Source organism: Oncorhynchus nerka, linkage group LG15 (genome assembly GCF_034236695.1).
Source record: "Oncorhynchus nerka isolate Pitt River linkage group LG15, Oner_Uvic_2.0, whole genome shotgun sequence".
Classification (NCBI taxonomy): Eukaryota; Metazoa; Chordata; class Actinopteri; order Salmoniformes; family Salmonidae; genus Oncorhynchus; species Oncorhynchus nerka.
This window is the reverse complement of record NC_088410.1, coordinates 43,287,463-43,303,751: the sequence shown is the minus strand read 5'-3', so window position 1 is coordinate 43,303,751 and position 16,289 is coordinate 43,287,463.

Below are 16,289 nucleotides of genomic sequence, written 5' to 3'. Positions count from 1 at the left end.
TTCTTAAGCCTCCTGAGGTTGAAGAGGCGCTGTTGCGCCTTCTTCACCACACTGTCTGTGTGGGTGGACCATTTCAGTTTGTCCGTGATGTGTACGCCAAGGAACTTAAAACTTTCCACCTTCTCCACTGCTGTCCCATCAATGTGGATAGTCCACGAACATCTCCTTTGCTTTGTTGACGTTGAGTGAGAGGTTGTTTTCCTGACATCACACTCAGAGTGCCCTCACCTCCTCCCTATAGGCTAGCTCGTCGAGTTGGAGGTGTGCATGGCCACGCAGTCATGGGTGAACAGGGAGTACAGGAAGGGGCTGAGCACGCACCCTTGTGGGGCCCCAGTATTGAGGATCAGCAAAGTGGAGATGTTGTTTCCTACCTTCACTACCTGGGGGCGGCCCGTCAGGAAGTCCAGGACCCAATTGCACAGGGCGGGGTTGTTATGGGATTTTGATGAATAATGACTCAATTATGTATACATTTAGCTTAAAACTATAACTAAACAGAATACTACTATCTTACTGTATGGATGTATGACTCTTATTATAATCATAGTACTGAATATAATGTGTGTAATTATAATCAAGAATTAGAACAAGGACTGTCTGTTCCTTGTTAGAAACAAATGGAGTTATCGTCAGACCGGCTGGAATAGTGTGTTCCTTACAAGACATCCTGTCTCTACCCAGGGAGGGGAGAGACCTTGGGCTAGTAGTAGATTATTTAACAGGTGGTAGACAATGTGGGAAGGCTTGTGAACTATACTACCATTGTATCGGAGTGGAGGAAGGACATTTTAAAACCTATGACGTCATTTTTTAGTATATAACCTGATGAAAATTGTACTATGATCAGTACTCTCGAGAATAAACGCTATTGATTGATTTTGAGAATGGTTTCTGTCCATTTTATGCAAATATCTTACAAATTCTTAGAAATGGGCAGAGTCTTTTAAGTGAATTGGTTGATGAACATATAGGAATGAAATTCCATAAACAGGGGTTGAGACCCAGGGCCTCAAGCTTAATGATGAGCTTGGAGGGTACTTTGGTGATGAATGCTGAGCTGTAGTCAATGAACAACATTCTAACATAGGTATTCCTCTCGTCCAGAAGGGATAGGGCAGTGTGCAGTGTGATGGTGATTGCATCGTCTGTGGACCTATTGGGGCAGTATGTAAATTGAAGTGGGTCTATGGTAAGGTGGAGGTGATATGATCCTTGACTAGTCTCTCAAAACACTTCATGATGACAGAAGTGAGTGCTACGGGGCGATAGTCATTTAGTTCAGTTACCTTTGCCTTCTTGGGTACAGGAACAATGGTGGCCATCTTGAAGTATGTGGGGACATCAGACTGGGATAGGGAGAGTTTGAATATGTTTGTAAACACACCAGCCAGCTGGGCTGCGCATACCCTGAGGACACGGCTAGGGATGCTGTCTGGGCCGGCAGCCTTGTGAGGGTTAACACGTTTAAATGTCTTACTCATGTTGGCCACAGAGAAGGAGAGCCCACAGTCCTTGGTAGTGGGCTACATCGGTGGCACTGTAATATCCTCAAAGCGGGCAAAGAAGGTGTTTAGTTTGTCTGGAAGCAAGACGTTGGTGTCTGTGACGTGGCTGGTTTTCTTTTTGTAGTCTGTGATTGTCTGTAGTCCCTGCCACATACGTCTCGTGTCTGAGCCATTGAATTGCAACTCCACTTTGTCCCTATACTGACATTTCGCTTGTTTGATTTCCTTGCGGAGGGAATAACTACACTATTTGTATTCGGCCATATTCCAGGTCACCTTTCCATGGTTAAATGCGGTGGTTCATTCTTTCAGTTTTGCGTGAATGCCGCCATCTATCCACAGTTTCTGGTTGGGGTAGGTTTTAATAGTCACAGTGCGTACAACATCTCCTATGCTCTTCCTTCAAAACTCACTCACCAAATCAGCGTATAAATCGATATTATTCTCTGAGGCTACCCGGAACATGTCCCAGTCCACGTGATCAAAACAATCAGACCAGCGTTGAATAGTCCTTGTCACGGGTACATCCTGTTTGCGTTTCTGCCTATAGGAAGGGAGGAGAAAAATTGAGTCATGGTCAGATTTGCAAAAAGGAGGGCGGGGGAGGGCCTGGTATGCATCCCGGAAGTTATAGTAGCAGTGATCCAATGTTTTGCCAGTGCGGGTACTACAATCTGCTACATACAATATGCTGATAGAATTTAGGTAGTCTTGTTCTAAAATTTGCTTTGTTAAAATCCCCAGCTACAATAAATGCAGCCTCAGGATATATGGTTTCCAGTTTGCATAGAGTCCAGTGAAGTTCCTTGAGGGCTGTCATGGTATCGGCTTGATGGGAGGGGGGAGGGGGTGACGACATACACGACTGTGACAATAACCGGCGAGAATTCTCTTGGGAGATAATGCGGTTGGCATTTGATTGTGAGGAATTCAAGGTCAGGTGAACAAAATGACTTGAGTTCCTGTATGATGTTACAATTACACCATGAGTTAATCATCAAACATACATTCCCGCCCTCCTTCTTCCCGGAGAGATGTTTATTTCTGTCGGCACGACGCACAAATAATCCCAGTGGATGTACCGACTCTGACAGCATATCCCGAGAGAGCCATGTTTCCATGAAACAGAGTATGTTACAATCCCTGATGTCTCTCTGGAAGCAATCCTTGCCCTAATTTCGTTTGCCTTGTTATCTAGAGACTGGACATTAGCGAGTAATATACTTGGAAGCGGTGGGTGGTGAGTTCGACTCTGAAGTCTGACCAGAAGGCCGCTCTGTCTTCCTCTTCAGCGGTGACGTTGTTTTGGGTCAGCCTCTGGAATCAGTTAAATGCCTTGGATGGTTCAGACAAAGGATCCACTCCAATTCGTATTACTGGTTGTATATTGTAAGACTCCAACCATCTGCCTCCTGTGTCTGCATCTGGGTCTCTCCTTGTGCCATGATACATATAGTTTAAGTAAGAGCAGCGCTGGGCCATGTGAAAGATGTGCTGCTGTCTATACAGTCCTGTAGATTTTTGTTCCAACCCTAATCTAGCTCACCTGATTCTAATAATTACCTGGTTGATAAGCTGAATCAGATAGTTACAACTTGGGTTCGAGCAAAAAGGTAGTTATCCAGGAACAAGGTTGGAGAGCACTAGCAGTTACTGTACTAGATTTTTTGAATTGCTGCTGATAATTCTTCTGAATTTTTCTGCTGATAATTTTGTCAATAGTTAGCTAGTAGTGAGGAAAGGATAAAGCAGGGGTTCCTAAACCTTTTGTCCTGTAACCCCATTTTGATATAAAAAAAAACATTTGTTACCCCACTATGTCAAGTTATTTAATCAACTGCCAATGTTTACTTTTTTAAATTTGTGGTCTATTACAGTCTATTACAAATCAGTCTGACAGTAGTTTTGACAGTATTTCAATCTGAAGGAAGTAAATCCAATTTTGGAATGCTTGTGCTTCTAGTTCCGATAGTGTAGCAATATCTAACAAGTAAATCGAACAATTCCCCAACAACTACCTAATACACACACATCTAAAAGGGTGAATGAGAATATGTACATATTAATATATGGATGTGCGATGGCTGAGCGGCATAGGCAAGATGGAGTAGATGGTATAAAATACAGTATATACATATGAATAATGTAAGATATGTAAACATTATTAAAGTGGCATTGTTTTAAAGTGACTAGTGATCCGTTTAAGGTGGCCAGTGATTGAGTCTCAATGAAGGCACCAGCCTCTCTGAGTTAGTGATTGCTGTTTAGCCGTGTGATGGCCTTGAGATAGAAGCTGTTTTTCAGCCTCTCGGTCCCAGCTTTGATGCACTTGTACTGACCTCGCCTTCTGGATAGTAGCGGTGTGAACAGGCAGTGGCTTGGGTGCTTGTTGTCCTTGATCTTTTTGGCCTTGCTGTAGGTGTCATGGAGGGCAGGTAGTTTGCCCCCGGTGATGCGTTGTGCAGACCACACCATAGTGGAAAATAAATAACATCTAAATGTATTAAAATTTTGATTTGGGTTTCTCATTTTGTTCATTCCCAGAAGCACACACCGCCTCATAGAATATTCATGAGGCTTAGGGGCTGTGTTTACAGCCTAGGTTGGCAGCACAAAGAAAGGATTAGACTATTTCTCAAAAGTACTGAGTTAGGTAGGATGATTTAGAAATGTGGAGCTAATGTTGTAAACCGTGATTGACCACACACTCCAGCACAGTAGGTGGCAGCATGCACCTTAACGTTTGTTTATGGACTGCCATTATATCATATAAGAAGAAGATGATGATGATGATGATGATGAAGAAGAATTAGACTGTGTGAGTGTGACAGGAAGATAAAAATACTCATGTTAGCTGAGATGCATAATATATTATGAAGTTAGCATGCCAATATAACAAACTCAACAACAACTGAACAAAGTTGGGTTGCACTAGCTGGCTACTGACTAGCTAGCAGGCTGGCATACTAGCTCTAACTGGTTACTGGCTGTAGTCATGCTAGCTAGTAGTAGCTAGTGGAAGTAAGTTAGTCCCTTAACCTGCTATAAGATTAAGCTGCTTGCTACTTGCTGCAGAAAGGTCAGCTTAGCTCAATCTTTTGCCGGCTGATGATGTTTATTGACTTGAGTAATAATGAACAGCGGTTACTGTAAATGGTTACCCATCTGGCACTTGGCTATGCTTACATATGCAACAATATCTAATTAAGCTATAGTCACGGCTGACATGTGTGTGTGTTTGTGTTCTGAATGTTCCGTAAATTAGAAATAAGCCTTTTTATTGGTATGGATATATGTCACCAAGATCATTTCCTGCTCACTGAAAGGTAGACGTAGGCAATACTCTTCAATTGTGAACATGACTTAGGCAGTAGTCATGTTCGAGGTTTAAAAAGGCTTCTAAAGTTTGGAATTTCCACTTTAAAATGTCAGACTTGATTTGTCCTAACTAAAAACGTATCAACCCTTAGGAAAATTACAATTAATTATAATCCACACAATAATTCAATTTTTCTGTTTCTGGAGGATTCTTTTCCTGCTGTGAGAAAATGATCAAACTAAGATCCTCACCTGTTGGTAGGTTGATGATCAATGATACGGAATCAGTCTAATATTACTTACTGATCTCACTCACTCACTCACTCACTCACTCACTCACTCACTCACTCACTCACTCACTCACTCACTCACTCACTCACACACACACACACACACACACACACACACACACACACACACACACACACACACACACACACACACACACACACACACACACACACACACACACACACACACACAGCGACCAACCGACAGGACCATTCACACAGTTCAGTCACTCAGCCCAATCCAGTGGAAATTATGCTCTCAAAGTCCTGTATACTACCACCTCCCACAACACCCTGATGAAAATAAACCTGGCCCCATGACTGTAAGTCTGCATATCTCTCCAACCCTGCTGTACCCCACTGTGCTGAGACAATATGACTCTAGAACAGTTTTATACTATTTTAAATGGAATGCTCAACATTGATTCACTTTCTCTCTCTCTCTCTCTCTCTCTCTCTCTCTCTCATCAATCCTCACAGTTCACTCACAGATGGTATGTACAGTAGGCTGGTTGATGGCACCTGCAGGCCTGTTTGAAGGACAACCGGACAGAATATATCAGAATTCTTGGACTTCAGCTGAGACCCTCCTCTCCATCCCCATCCTTCAAGGAAAGTCTCTTCTTTATACTTCCTGTTAGGCATGATGCTCACAAGGTGTGTCTTTACAATTTCTCTCATGGCGTGTGGTATTATCGTGCTATCGCTTTCTCGCCAGGATACATTAGGGGAAGTTGTTATGCTGTTGGTCAACTGCCTTATCCCCCTCATACTGAATTTTGCTCACACTTGTTCAACTGCCCTTTGATTAAATCGGTTTAATTCAATGTTTACATTTGCTTCAAGTGTGGTTTTTACTGAAAGTTGACAGATTGGACATGGAGAGATATGGAGAGATGTGGGCGTAGGGGGAGAGAGAGAGTGGATAGATGGGTGTAGGTTGAAGAAACCCCCTATCCTCCTGCCTCCCCCTCTTCTCTTGATAAGTAATGAAAGTGACTGTGACCATCCACTTCAGCTAGCATTTCCTGTTTTTAGGCCTGTTTACATTTTTCAAGGTAAAGCTTTGGATGAAGTGTCAAAAATGTGACACAGGCTGGATTATTATGCTTATGTATGTGTTGGTACTGTCTGTTCAATCAGGTATTGAATATTCTTAAATCTGACATGGGTTGAAGTTACCAATGTTAATCCTGCGTCAAGTCTCATATGGCTGAATTGTAGTGCATTTACAGAATAACCTGTGTTGTACAATTTTCTATCCACTAGATTGTACTAATGTGCTGTCACCTTCAAAGAGGTCTAATGTGAGTTTTTCTATTCACCCTTCAAGTACTGAGCAAATGTCCAAATTAATGAAATTCCCTGAATGTTGCGTTTATGATGACTAGATATGACTGGTTGTGATCCAGTCACATGTGACATGCAAAGTCCAAGTGTCATACAAAGCGGGTCATGTTGAGACCCCAACTCCTGTCTGTCACTCACACCATTAAATAGCTTAAACATATACAGTTGAAGGTGTGGTCTGTACCTTCTGAATATTCCCTTTTGATTGCACAAATATTTCCATTTGTTCTCTCAGAATTACTGCCACAGATTTATGTTTAGATACTCAGGCACTGGCTCATTGGAAGAGAGAGGGCTTGAGGCTACAGCCCACTAACAAATGACCAGCCAGGCCACCACACACACCTGCAGTACACTCCTCTCCCCGCCCCTACTTACTTACATGCATACAATTCAAGTCTGTATTCACAAAGTGTCTCAGGGTAGCATTGCTGATCTAGGATCACTGACCAGGTCCCTCTATGTAGTCAGCAGTTGCACCTGCTGTTTCAGCTCTGAGCACCGGACCCCTGATCAACTTCCCATTCTAGGAAAAGTCACATCTAATAAGTCATTGTGGAGATGACATAATTGTCTCAATATTGAATCGTGTCTTGATGACATTTTATGATAGGGAATATCATTCTGATTCGGACTCCTCGCACCTGTTTCTTGTGCCACAGTGTACAAAATGATTCATGCCTATGCAGAACTAAAAGTCCTCAGCATTGACAACCAAAGGAATGTGTGCTTTCATGTATATAAATAAAGAGTTTTGGCATTCTTTTCAACGTTTCAGAAAAATAACGATTTATTTCAGCTAAATTGCTTGTATTAGCAAGGAGTTAACCCTGGAGTCCATTTGAGACCTGAATGTAGGACCTTGAAATGACAGATGACAAGTGTACTAAACACAAACACGCTGCATTAAAAATAAAGGCAGTCATACTTTTTTATCACTATTTTTTTCTTTGTTTGAAAAAGATGATCAGAAAACAGTGTATTATAATAATAATAAATGGTACAGCTCGTTTGATTTACACAGGTTAGTAGAATAAGGAAATAATTCAATGTTTTTACAGAAACATGATTCATGGTCATCAGTTGAAGTCAGGTGTAATGAGTGTTGACAGTATGGTTCATAGTTATGTTATTAGTAGCTTTTAGTAAGCACTCTAATTAAGTGATAATGCCAGAGAAGCCGGTGTTTAGAGGATAAACTATATTGGCATGGGTGTTGTTAGGCCCGAGACGAAGTCGATTAATTTATTCATACTATTTCATCCTTCCACAAGATATAGTCTAGGGTTGCTAGAGACGCGACCCAGTCGTTTAAGTCTTTTTGTTCTGTATCTATGGACGCGACCCAGTCGTTCATTCGAAATGTTCAATTGCCATACTGGCGAGCAATGTTCGTATCTCTTGCTTGCTATCTAGCCAACTACGGCTAACTTACAGTCAGGTAAAGAAGTGCAGCCAGAATAACAGCAAATTAGCTGCATTTGCATTTGTTTAAGCTGTTTTCTAGTGTTATATAAATATTCATAATATTAAGCATTACTAGCTGACCAACGCTCTGGTTAAACCGGATGTACTCAGATAACTCTGGGCCCAGTGTCCTCAATCAAGTCTAGAGCCTATGTGCAATAACATAATTATCCTCGCACAAAACAGTTCAAGGGAAGGACACATGGCTGCCATCACTCAAAATATACTCCCCTGCAAAATACAAAGAACATCCTGCAACACTAACGAGCTTAGAGTGCCAAACTATTTCACTGACATTGAACCCTACATGCACTCCTGCATAAACAGGAAACACCTTAGCCTAACGCTGATACTGCCAGTTCCCCCTATCTCACGCTTCCTTGACACACAAACATTTCATGAGCAACGCACACTCACACTCCACCCCCCTCTACTGGTCGGGTGCCAAGAGCAGAGGACTCTGCTGTGCACCAATGGGGCTCCTGCTCTGGCTAGAGCAGGCCCGCCTCCAACTCTTCAGGACCAGTCAGAAGACCAACACGACGAGACTCCACCTACACTATTCTGTGTATACATTCTGCTGTAAACTCTGGCTGAACAGCCTAATTAGCTGACTCGATACAGAGCCATATGCTTAGGTCCGTGCACGATAAACTGCAGGACAAGATATCTCTGACTTGAAATAAACTGCCTTTTTGTTACACCTGATTCCACTCTGTCCAGCGTCGTTGTTTTGCATTCCCTCTCCAGTATGTAAACACCAACACTAGTGACATTTATTTGGATACACCCATAACAATGTGCTAATGAGGCGCAATTTCGCCTGGCATAGAACATGTGCTCACTCATTAGGACACGGTTGTTCTGAGGAGCTAGCCAACACAGCTACAGTAACATAATCACTTCAAACTGAAGCTGGAAAGACGGCAAATTAGCTTTGTTTCTTTTTACCTTTTTTGAAATGACCTTTTTTTTGTATATGTCCATAAAAATGATGCCAGCTGATTCATGATTTAGACTAGCTGAGAAACACTGCCTGCCTGCCTGTCTGTCTCGTCCCGACTCCCAACACGTTCATTACTATGGGAGAGCAGAAGATCAAATTTGAATAATGAAACCATGTTGAAAATGTCGGAGAGACAGACAGCAAGGTTTACACAAATCTCTGCTGTTGAAAATGAAATGTTAGTCTAAAATAAATGTGAGATAATGTCTAGATGCTTTTAATAATGGTTGGGCTGAGACAGTGGATTGCGCAGTCAGATAGAGCAGAATAAATATACATTTTAACGTCATAGATTTAGCTTGGTGGCAATTTGTGGATTAGACCCACTCATACAATATTTTAGTAATTTGAAGTTAAAGTTTCCACACAAGGTCACACTGTTAATACGAGTGTTGACAGCATTTGCTTTCTATTGTTTGCGCTTCCTAAGGGAACAGAGGGATGAAGCTTGGGACTGATATCCAATTTGAGGTCACCATTCCTCTCTCCCCAGCACATCTGGTGTTTGGGTCAAAGATAAGATGTGTCCTTAGTGTCATGAACTAAAACAGGCTGTAAGATACAGTGGAACATTTGGAACAGAGGTATAAATAATTGAATAGGATACCATTTTGTCAACCTGACATGACAATTTCCAATTATTATTTCTCAATTCGATACATTTTGAATAACAAGTGATTTAAGTAAGAAAGTAATTTCATATAAAAATGACTTGAAACACTGTCCAAATTGAAGTAAGTAGATCCAAATAATTATGGCTGTGGGTAACAATAAAAGAAAGAGCTGATAGGCCAGCACCAACTTTTTGCAGGTTTCATTTTTTTAATAAAAAAAAAATCATACACACAAAATATAGAATAAAGTTGTTTAAGCTGAACTTTTAGCCATACGTCAATGCAACAGGTCTAGATGATAAGATTCCAAGTGAAAGGAGCTCTGGGATTGTTAAGTTTAGTAGGTGGCTATTTTGCTTAATGGGACCCTGTATCACTTGATGTGTCTCCAGTATGATTATGCTGTATGTACGCATAGTTTTATCGAGGCTTATTGCCAAAATGCAGTAAGCTAGATTGGAAAAAAGGAAGGAGGTACTTAGGCCTAGTAGTACAGAATATTGCATTTTTAGGACTGATTAATATTGAGAATGTAGCATTTTTAGGACTGATGAACATGTAGCATAGAGTTGAACAATTATTCTGTATCTCTCCCTTTGAAATGCTTCCTTAGGCCTGCTGTCTTGGGAGAGCAGTTAATGAAATTCTGCACATGTAAAGGTACCCGAATCTGGCCATTAAGGGAGCTCCCAAATTAAGAAAGGCCTGGCCATGTTTGTTTCTGCCCCTACGTTTTACCCCCACACACCTACAGTTGAAGTCTGAAGTTTACATACACCTACATACAGGTTGGAGTCATTAAATCTTGTTTTTCAACCACTCCACAAATGTCTTGTTAAAAAACTAGGGTTTTGGCAAGTCGGTTAGGACATCTACTTTGTGCACGAAACAAGTATTTTTCCAACAATTGTTTACTGACAGATTATTTCACTTATAATTCACTGTATCACAATTCCAGTGGGTCAGAAGTTTACATACACTAAGTTGACTGTGCCTTTAAACAGCTTGGAAAATTCCAGAAAAGTATGTCATTGCTTTAGAAGCTTCTGATAGGCTAATTGACATCATTTGAGTCAATTTGAGGTGTAACGATGGATGTATTTCAAGGCCTACCTTCAAACTCAGTGCCTCTGCTTGACATCATGGGACAATCCCCCAAAAATGTGCAGACCTCCACGAGTCTGGTTCATCCTTGGGAGCAATTTCCAAACTCCTGAAGGTACCACGTTCATCTGTACAAACAATAATACATAAGTATAAACACCATGGGACCACACAGCCGTCATACCTCTCAGGAAGGAGACGCGTTCTGTCTCCTAGAGATGAACGTACTTTAGTGCGAAAAGTGCAAATCAATCCCAGAACAACAGCAAAGGACCTTGTGAAGATGCTGGAGGAAACAGGTACAAAAGTATCTATATCCACAGTAAAATGAATGAGTCCTATATCGACATAACCTGAAAGGCTGCTCAGCAAGGAAGAAGCCACTGCTCCAAAACCGCCATAAAAAAGCCAGACTACTGTTTGCAACTGAACACGGTGACAAGGATTGTATATTTTTGGAGAAATATCCTCTGGTCTGATGAAACAAAAATAGAACTGTTTGGCCATACTGACCATTATCTTTGGAGGAAAAAGGGGGAGGCTTGCAAGCCGAAGAACACTATCCCAACCGTGAAGCACGGGGGTGGCAGCATCATGTTGTGCTTTGGGTGCTTTGCTGCAGGAGGGACTGGTGTACTTCACAAAATAGATGGCATCATGAGGCAAGACAATTATGTGGATATATTGAAGCAGCAACTCAAGACATCAGTCAGGAAGTTAAAGCTTGGTCACAAATGGGTCTTCCAAATGGACAATGACCCCAAGCATACTTCCAAAGTTGTGACAAAATGGCTTAAGGACAACAAAGTCAAGGTATTGGAGTAGCCATCACAAAGCCCTGACCTCAATCCTATAGAACATTTGTGGGCAGAACTGAAAAAGCGTGTGCGAGCAAGGAGGCCTACAAACCTGACTCGGTTACACCAGCTCTGTCAGGAGGAATGGGCCAAAATTCCCCCAACGTATTGTGGGAAGCTTGTGGAAGGCTACCCAAAACGTTTGACCCAAGTTAAAACATTTAAAGGCAATGCTACCAAATAGTGATTGAGTGTATGTAAACTTCTGACCCACTGAGAATGTGATGAAAGAAATAAAAGCTGAAATAAATCATTCTCTCTACTATTATTCTGACATTTCATATTCTTATAATAAAGTAGTGATCCTAACTGACCTAACACAGGGATTTTTTACTAGGATTACATTTCCGGAATTGTGAAAAACTGAGTTTAAATGTATTTGGCTAAGGTGTATGTAACCTTCCGACTTCAACTGTACCTACACTCACAACCCACCCGTCTATACTTATGAATATGTGTCAGTGCTGTTAATACCGTGTCTGTTTTATTGTGTGTAGTTTTCTTATTTGGTTTTAGCAGGATCTTCACGGGTGAGAAAGGATTCACCTTAAAGGACACGCAAATACAATTTTCTAAAGTATCTATTGTCTGAATTTTGGATTCACAGATTTAAGTTCTCCTGATGAGAAATGTACTGAAAAACATTGTAAATCTGGTACAGAGAATGTTTGAAATGTTTTTATATAATGAGTCAGAAGTACAAGGAAAGAAAACAGAAAGAACAGACTCACTTAATCGTATTGAATGACCCCTGTACTGACTTTCTGGTGAGATCTGATCACCCTCAATAGAAGGGCCAGAGGCATTGGGTGAAGTTTGAATGTTATATGGAATGCTGACATTTTTGAAGGAGTGTATTGCTGTTGTTGTTTGTTTGTTTGTTTTTGTTTCAACACAAATCTCACCAGATTGGGCCTGCTGTATTGTCAAGACATTCCTCTGAGTTTTGGCCCTGTAACTCTGTGGTAAGATCGGCAAATAATATAGGGAAGTATAAATCAATTTGCAAGATCCCACTGGGCATAAACTGGTTGAATCAACGAATTTCAATTAAATAGACTGGTGGGTGTTGGGCGTGCAGGCGGCTGGGATGTCCTTGTCCCATCGTGCCCTAGCGACTCCTTGTGGCGGGCCGGGCGCATGCACGCTGACTTCGGTTGCCAGCTGTACGGTGTTTCCTCTGACACATTGGTGCAGCTGGCTTCTGGGTGAAACGAACAGTGTGTCAACAATCAGTGCGGCTGAGCGGCATCGTGTTTCGGAGGACGCATGGCTCTCGACCTTCGCTTCTCCCGAGTCCGTACGGGAGATAACCTGTCATCTAAAGCACATTTCCTGCATTTTTAAACAATCCGATATGCCGTCTCTATTTAGAACACAAATTAAGCAAAAATGCTCACAACCATCAATCTAGGGAAGAGATCATTACTAAATATGTTTAAGAGATTAATATGACTGAACTAGATCAAAGATAATTCAATAATAAACATAAACAATAGCCTAACAAATGAACAAACCTTGAAAAATATGAAGACTTTTGATTGTCTTTAAGACATCCGCTGTATCAAATTTCAGCCAGACTGCCCAGCCAGCCAGAGCCCAACCCCCACCAGTCTAGTCAATGACTCAACAAAGAGCTGCAGTTAGTTTCAGAGTGGGTGGCAAGGAATAAGTTACCCCTAAATATTTCTAAAACTAAAGGCATTATATTTGGAACAAAACACTCATTAAACCCTAAACCTCAACGAAGTTTTGTAATAAATCATGTGGAAATTGAGCAAGTTGAGATGACTAAACTTCTTGGAGTAACCCTAGATTGTAAACTGTCATGGTCAAAACATATTGATGCAGTAGTAGCTAAGATGGGGAGAAGTCTGTCTATAATAAAGCGATGCTCTGCCTTCTTAACAACACTATCAACAATCAGGTCCTACAGGCCCTAGTTTTGTCGCACCTTGACTACTGTTCAGTCGTGTGTTCAGGTTCCACAAAAAAGGACTTAGGAAAATTGCAATAGGCTCAGAACGGGGCAGCACGGCTGGCCCTTGGATGTACACAATATTCATAATATGAATATTATGCATTTCAATCTCTCCTGGCTGAAAGTTGAGGAGAGATTGACTTCATCGCTACTTTATTTATGAGAGGTTATTTATCACATGTTGAATGCCCGCGCTGTCTGTCTAAAGTACTGGCACACAGCTCGGGCCCCCATGCATACCCCACAAGACATGCCACAAGAGGTCTCTTCACAGTCCCCAAGTCCAGAACAGACCATGGGAGGCACACAGTACTACATAAAGCCATGACTACATGGAACTATGACTACATGGAACTCCATGACTACATGGAACTCTATTCCACATCAAGTAACTCACGCCAGCAGTAAAATTTGATTTAAAAAAAACAGATTAAAAAACACCTTATGGAACAGCGGGGACTGTGAAGCATAACAAACATTGGCACAGACACATGCATACACACACACACACACACACACACACACACACACACACACACACACACACACACACACACACACACACACACACACACACACACACACACACACACACTTTTCATACACATGGATTCAGTACTGAAGATATGTGGTAGGGGGAGAGGATGAGCCTGAGGGCAAAAGATGTGTTATGAAATCTGTGAATTTGTTGTTAATGTTTTTAAAATTGTATAAACTGCCTTAATTTTGCTGGACCCCAGGAAGAGTAGCTGCTGCTTCGGCAGCATTTATGGGGATCCATAATAAATACAAATACAACTCTCTCCCAACACAATTTCCTCCCAGTTAACACCTTTAATTTGTTTAATTCCCATTGGAACGATTTGGAAACAAAAATGGAAGTAATGTAGTAACCAAAAAAGTGTTAAACAAATCAAAATATATTTTAGATTTTAGATTATTCAAAGTAGCCACTCACAAAACACCAGTCTCAACGTCAACAGTGAAGAAGCGACTCCGGGATGCTGGCCTTCTAGGCAGAGATGCAAAGAAAAAGCCATATCTCAGACTGGCCAATAAAAAGAAAAGATTAAGATGGGCAAAAGAACACAGACACTGGACAGAGGAACTCTGCCTAGGCCAGCATCCCGGAGTCGCCTCTTTCCGAATGCAGTGTATTGTTTCTGCAATGAATTATAGATGCCAAATGAACGGCCACAGATAGAACAAAAGAAAACGGTGTTGTTTAGAAGGAGTGCATGGGCGAATTGAATTATTGCACACGCGCATTTCACAGAGTAGGCATTCCCTAACAGAAATATGCTAATAAATGCTAGAACGCGCCAATAGGAGCTTGTTTGCTTCCATTGGAAACAACATGCTAAGGTCTATCTTGGGTTCATTATAAAAACTCTTGGAACGGCTCTTTCACCGATTCGGTTCCCGACGTTCTCCAAAAGGATCTGTACAAAAAGAACAGTTTTAATTACATTTTTAATTTCATCTTTATTTAACCAGGTAGGCCAGTTGAGAACAAGTTCTCATTTACAACTGCGTCCTGGCCAAGATAAAGCAAAGCAGTGCGACACAAACAACAACACAGAGTTACACATGGAATAAACAAACGTACAGTCAATAACACAATAGAAAGTCTATACATAGTGTGTGCAAATGAGGTAAGAATAGGGAGGCAAGGCAATAATTAGGCCATAGTTGCAAAATAATTACAATTTAGCAATTAAACAATGGAGTGATAGATGTGTAGAAGATGAATGTGCAAGTAGAGATACTGTGGTGCAAATAACAATATGGGATGAGGTAGTTGGGTCGTCTATTTACAGATAGGCTATGTACAGGTGCAATGATCTGTAAGCTGCTCTGACAGCTGATGCTTAAAGTTAGTGAGCGAGATATGAGTCTCCAGCTTCAGTGATTTTTGCAATTAGTTCCAGTCATTGGCAGCAGAGAACTGGAAGGAAAGGCGGCCAAAGGGGGAATTGGCTTTGGGGGTGACCAGTGAAATATACCTGCTGGAGCGCGTGCTATGGGTGGGGGCTGCTATGGTGACCAGGGAGCTGAGATAAGGCGGGGCTTTACCTAGCAAAGACTTATAGATGACCTGGAGCCAGTGGGTTTGGCGATGAATATGAAGCGAGTGCCGGCCAACGAGAGTATACAGGTCGCAGTAGTGGGTAGTATATGGGGCTTTGTTGACAAAACAGATGGCACTGTGATAGACTGCATCCAATTTGCTGAGTAGAGTGTTGGAGGCTATTTTTAAATGACATCTCCGAAGTCAAGGATCAGTAGGATAGTCAGTTTTACGAGGGTATGTTTGGCAGCATGAGTGAAGGATGCTTTGTTGCGAAATAATTTTGGATTGGAGATGCTTAACGTGAGTCTGGAAGGAGAGTTTTCAGGCGAGGCAGTCATTTAAGAAACCAAGGCTGTTGAGTCTGCCAATAAGAATGAGGTGATTGACAGAGTCCAAAGCCTTGGCCAGGTCAATGAATACGGCTGCACAGTATTGTCTTTTATTGATGGCGGTTATGATATCGTTTAGGACCTTGAGCGTGGCTGAGGTGCACCCATTACCAGCTCGGAAACCAGATTGCATAGGGGAGAAGGTAGGGTGGAATTCGAAATGGTCGGTGATCTGTTTGTTAACTTGGCTTTCGAAGACCATAGAAAGGCAGGGTGGAATAGATATAGGTCTGTAAGAAGAGCGGGATGACCGCGGCAGCTTTCCAATCTTTGGGGATATCAGATGATATGAAAGAAAGGTTGAACAGGCTAGTAATAGGGGTTACAACAA